This window comes from Capsicum annuum, chromosome 12, assembly GCF_002878395.1.
Source record: "Capsicum annuum cultivar UCD-10X-F1 chromosome 12, UCD10Xv1.1, whole genome shotgun sequence".
NCBI classification, from domain to species: Eukaryota; Viridiplantae; Streptophyta; class Magnoliopsida; order Solanales; family Solanaceae; genus Capsicum; species Capsicum annuum.
In genome coordinates this window covers 97,946,966-97,953,412 of record NC_061122.1, presented here as the reverse complement: position 1 = coordinate 97,953,412, position 6,447 = coordinate 97,946,966, and positions in this window count along the sequence as shown.

Here is a 6,447-nt window from a genome sequence, read left to right as displayed (position 1 = left end):
CACTTAGTCACAATTTAGCTATATTGTGACTAAGTGAAGGATTCATGATATGCCCTTATGTTCCAATGACTTCTATGTTGATAATGTGCCTTGTAAATGTTGTTGGAATACTCCTGAACTATTCTTATGAGATTATGCTATGTTTACTTGCAAATCCTACTTATGAACAAGATGTATGGTAACCATGCAATCCACATGAACTTCCATGCTATTGGTATGTGTTGCCAATATGATTATGCAATGAACATAATATGAAGATTGTGCAAGTACTTCTATGTGATATGAAATCCTTTCCATGCAATACATTGTTGATAACCATGCTTAGTATGAGATCCCTACTTATGATATTATAAATTATGGACTCTACTCTTATGATTAAGTCAGTCATGTGTGTCAATTTTCTTCCATCGAGTCCTGGGGGTACTTATACCCAAAAACTATAGTTGTGGGCCTAGATCCATGTCATGTTTCATGATATCCCAACTCAAGCTATGATTCCACAGACTTCAATCAGTCATGTGACTCAGGAAAACCTCATCATCTTAGTCAGTTGTCAGATATCAGTAACATTTCACCAGTCAACGAAATTTAGTAAGATTAAGTCATGTATAGTTAATTATTCATGTCCAGTCCCTTCAGATGGGAGTAGAGGTTAGCATCGAGTGAAACCAAGGATGGGAGCTCACCCGCAATTTCAAGGTATGATTGTTAGTAGTCATCCTTGTATTCCAGAACTACATAGCCAGCGTAGGTTGAGACATCTTAACCCGTCAGATTAGGGTTGGTAAGGTGGCTTAACCTATCAGTTTAGGGTTTCCACCATTCTCATTGAGTACCTGCCAGATAAGGGTCACTCACAGGCTGTCCTTATCTGTGGCACGGTATTGACATCCCTCCAGTCGGGGTAGAGATTGGACCCCATCTTAGCCATAACGGCATACATGGGGCATGTCGGTTAAACACTTCTTCCCACAGTTTCAGTATCAGTCTCAGTAAAAGAACTAAGGGCCTTTTTCATATTTTAGTATATACAGGACTGTCAGATACAGTCGTCCATGTTATTAGTTTCAGTATCAGTCATGACAGTTATCAGTAAACCATGTATTAGATTTTAGGTCATGCTATCACGTATTCACGATCCCAGTTTCTCTATATATATGTTTGCACTCCCACGTTCATATTAGTCAGTCAGTGTTATTCATGCATGAAACCCTTTATGTTCAGCCTACCTTCCTCGTATACTCAGTACTCCATCTCAGCATAATATTTTATCCTCAGATAGATGGTCAAGCAGAAAGGACTATTCAAACTCTTAAAGCTATGCTAAGGGTATGTGCAATTGACTTCAAGGAAAGTTGGGACGGCCACTTGCCTTTGATTGAGTTTGCATACAATAATAGCTATCATTCTAGTATTCAGATGGCTCCATTCGAAGCTCTCTATGGTAGGAGATGTAGATCCCCGATTGCTTGGTTCGAAGTTAGTGAGGCCTCAATCATAGGTCTTTACTTAGTATTCGATGCCTTAGATAAAGTTCAGTTGATCAGAGAGAGACTCCAGGCTGCTCAGAGCCGACAGAAGTCCTATACTGATGTTCGTAGAAAGGATCTCGAGTTTGAGGTCAATGACTATGTCTATCATAAGATCTCTCCCATAAAGGGAGTGAAGAGGTTCAATAAGAAAGTGAAACTCAGTCCCCAGTATGTCGGTCCCTTCAGAATTCTTTGTTGCTTCTGTAAGGTAGCTTATGAGCTTGAGTTGCCTTCAGATCTAGCCTCAGTCTATCCAGTCTTCCATGTCTCATTGCTAAAAAAGTGCATAGGTGACCCAGCAGTTGTTGTCCCTATTCAAAGCATCGACATTCAGAATAGCCTCTTTTATGAAGAGATTCTAATTGAAATCTTAGATTATCAGACTCGCAGATTGAGGAACAAAGAAGTCTCTCTATTCAAGGTTCTTTGGCGAAGTTAGTCTCATGAGGGAGATACTTGGGAAGCAGAAGCAGATGTGCATACCAAGTATCCTCACCTCTTTCCCACCAATTCAGATTAAGCTCAAGGTAACAGTTCTCCTTAATCTTATTCAGTTTCACGTTCATGTTTCCAGTATAAAATTGGTACCTATTAACCATTTCATACTCAGTCATGCACTCATGTGTCAGTTGTCCATGCATCAGATATGTACGAGTTCAGTATGTTTAGCATGTCAGTCATGAGATTAAGTTTCAGTTCTTCATGTTCAGTTCGGGTTCTATTGTCTTGTATCCCTTCTCAGTAAATTCTCATTTGAGGACGAATGTTCTCAAGGGAGAGATATTGTAATACCCGACATGTTTCTAAGCTAGGAAGTGAATAAGTATTCCTACATATGAAATCTCCTATCCTGTGATTCATGCTTGAGTACATGACTTACAATGAATATCCTAGTGATAGGATAGCTTATGATGCATGAAGCATGTTTATATGAGTCACTTAAAGTAATACAAGCTAAGAGTTTTTGAATCCATCAAGTTTTAGTGTTCGATTTTTCAAGGATCATATTTGAATGAGTATAAATCGATGTTAATATGGTATTTTTCCTAATTTAATATCGTATACTTAGTACTACAGTTGTACTGATACATTTCACTATGGTGCTTTCTTTTTATGTTACACTATAGGTTCTAAGACACGAGCTCCAGCCCAGCAGTAGCGGTAGCATTTCAGTCGTAGAGACAAAGTGAGTCCTCATTGATTTGAGGAAAATATGATTTGATTTATTTATTTATTTATTTAGTTCAGTTTTATGGAGTTAGTTGGAGACATGTTCCTTTAACTCCTTATTCAGATAGTTTAGAGGCTTTTAGATTTATGTTCAGATTTACATTCAGATTGAGTTGTTTTTGGTATTTTCACCCACATGATTGTATTCAGTTGAACCTTATGGCCTTACAATTCTATGTATTCCGCATTATTATATCATGATTTGCAGTATACAGGTACAGATATCAGTCATGGGTTAGCTTGAGGTCCCTCGGGGCCATAAGCACTGTGTAGCATTTCAGTTCAGTGAATCGGGGTGTTACAAACTTAGTATTTGAGCCTAAGCTTTAATAGAGTCCTAGGAAGTCTGAAAGTCGCATCTCGTAGAGTCTTATACATGGGTGTGTTGTGCGCCACATTTATGTGCAGGAGGCTATAAGATGTTTTTGGAACAGTCCCCTTTCTTCATTATTCATGTCATGCTAGTGAGCATAATCACAAGTTAAACTCTCAGTCTAATCCATACTTCTCTTATTCCAGACCATGGCCCTAAAGAGAAGAAACCAGCCAGCTCCTCATCCCGAAGATCCTTTGGGCGAACATTTTTCCTATGCAGAGGTTAGAGCCTCATTTGCCACACTTGCTCAGTCCATGGCTGCACAGACTGAATGGCTACTATTCATTCCGACCAATCCATTGGCCAATCCCAAAGCAGCTAGGGTTTAGGACTTCACCCGGTTGAACCCTCTATCTTTCCATGGTTCTAAGTCTGATGAAGACCCTCAGGAATTCATTGAACAAGTCCAAAAGGTCATTGAAATCATGGGTGTTACTTTTATTATGAGTTCTGAGTTAGCCGCCTACCATTTACAGGATGTTACTCATGATTGGTACAAACAGTGGATGTCTGAGAGGTTAGATGATACAGGCCCTATCGAGTGGGAGAAATTTTTCACAGCCTTCTTAGATAGATTCTTTCCCCAAGAGCTGAGGAAAGCCAAAGTTCTTGAGTTCATCAACCTCAGGTAGGGGAATATGACGGTTAGGGAGTATTCTCTCAGATTTAATTAGCTAGCCAGGTATACTCCTCATGTGGTTGCAAACAATTGAGCTAAGATGAGCAAGTTCGTGTGAGGGGTTAAAGATAGCGTGGTAAATAAGTGTAGGTCTGCGATGCTAATTGGTGATATGACCTTAGCCAGACTCATGACCCATGCCCATCAAGTAGAAGAGTAGAAGTTTAAGACTAGGGAGAGGCAGAACAAGAGAGCAAGGTCAGTTAAGTTCAACTTTACTCACCCTAAGTCAGATGGAGAAAACCGTTCACAATTTTGCTCCAAGTCAGCTGTTCCAGCTCCTTCCTCTGCCAGTGCTCCAATGCCGAAGTTTAGAGACGGCAATAGAGACAAAGCATACCAAGTCAGATGCTCCAGCTCTTTTCTCTAACTAATTTTGATGTCATTCTCGGCATAGATTGGCGTCATTACTACTATGCCATAGTCGACTGCAGAAATAGGATAGTTCAGTTTCAGTTCTCGAATGAGCCCATCCTAGAGTGGAAGGGTAGCATTTAGGGGTCAACTTGTTTCCTACCTTCGGGCAAGGAAAATAAATTCTAAGGGGTGTGTGTATTATCTCGTGCATGCTAAAGATTCCAGTTCTAAATATCCCAGTCTCTAAAGAGTCCTTGTTGTTAATGAATACTCAGATGTCTTCCCCAAAGATCTTCCTGGCATTCTTCTCGAAACGGAAATAGACTTCGGCATAGACCTTCTTCTGGATACTCAACCTATTTCTATTCAGCCATACAGAATGGCACCAGCAGAATTCAAGGAACTGAAATATTAGTTGAAGGATCTCTTAGATAAGGGATTCATCAGACCCACCATTTCCTCATGGGGTGCACCAATATTATTCATGGGCAAGAAAGATGGTTCTCTTAGGATGTGTATTGATTACCGTCAACTTAACAAGGTCATGATCAAGAACAGATATCCCCTTCCCAGGATTGATGATCTATTGGACCAACTTCAGGGTGCCAGTTACTTCTGCAAGATAGACCTTAGATCAGGCTATCATCAACTCAGAGTTAGAGAATGTGACATTTCAAAGATAGCTTTCCGTACTCGGTATGGTCACTTTGAATTTTTAGCCATGTCATTTGGTCTTACCAATGCCCCTGCATTCTTTATTGATTTGATGAATCGTGTGTTCAAGCAATACTTGGATAAGTTTGTCATAGTCTTCATAGATGATATTTTGGTTTATTCTCGCACAGAGCATGATCATGTAGACCATCTCAGGATTGTTTTTCAGACTCTCAGGGATCACCAATTATTCGCTAAGTTCAGCAAGTGTGAATTTTTGCTAAGATCAGTAGCATTCCTTGGCTATATTATTTTCGGTGATAGAATTAGAGTAGATCCTCAGAAAGCTGAGGTAGTAAGAAACTGGCCCAGACCCGTATCTTCATTAGATATTAGGAGTTTCTTGGATTTGGCCAGCTATTATAGACGATTTGTCGAGGGATTTTCTTCTATTGCATCTCTCATGTCCAGATTGATTCAGAATAAGATTAAGTTTCAGTGGTCAGATTCATGCGAGAAGAGCTTTCAAGAATTGAAGACTCGACACCTCTCAGCTCCAGTTCTAGCTATTCTAGATAGTTCAGACGATTTTGGAGTCTATTGTGATGCATCCAGAGTGGGTTTAGGTTGTGTCCTCATGTAGTATGGTAAGGTCATAGCCTACACCTCCAGACAGTTAAAGCCACATGAGAAGAATTATCCTACTCATGATCTTGAGTTAGTAGCGGTAGTTTTTGGCTTGAAGATTTGTAGGCATTATCTCTATGGAGTTCATGTAGATGTCTTCACAGACCATAAAAGCCTTCAGAAAATCTTTTCCCAGAAAGATCTCAATCTTCGCCAGAGAAGGTGGTTAGAGCTCTTGAAGGATTATAACATGAGTGTTCTTTATCATTCGGGCAAGGCCAATATTATGGTCGATGCTCTCAATCGACTCTCCATGGGTAGTATTTCTCACGTTGAGGATAGCAACAAAAAGATGGCTCAGGAGATCCATCAGCTTGCCAGACTAAGCATTCTCTTAGTCGATTCTTTAGAGGGTGGTGTATGTATTCATAGTATTTTAGAGTCATCTCTAGTTTCTGAGGTGAAAAAGAAACAAGACAGGGATCCTAGCCTTGTCAAGCTCAAAGAGTCAATTCAGAATCAGAAAGTCGAGGTTTTCTTCCAAGGGGGAGATGGTGTTCTTCATTGTCAGGGTCGTCTATGTGTTCCAGGTGTAAATGAATTGAGGTAGTGAATACTTGTAGAAGCACATGGTGCGCGATACTCTATTCATCTAGGGTACAAATAAGTCCCTCTAGTCAAGGTTCTTTGGCGAAATCAGTCTCATGAGGGAGCTACATGGGAAACAGAAGTAGATATGCGTACCAAGTATCCTCACCTCTTCCCCGCCAATTCATATCAAGCTCAAGGTAACAGTTCTCCTTAATCTTATTCAGTTTCACATTCATGTTTCCAGTATAAACTTGGTACCTATTAACCATTTCATAATTAGTCATACATTCATATGTCAGTTGTCCATGCATCAGATATGCACAAGTTCAGTATGTTTAGCATGTCAGTCATGAGATCAAGTTTTAGTTCTTCATGTTCAGTTCAGGTTCTATTGTCTTATA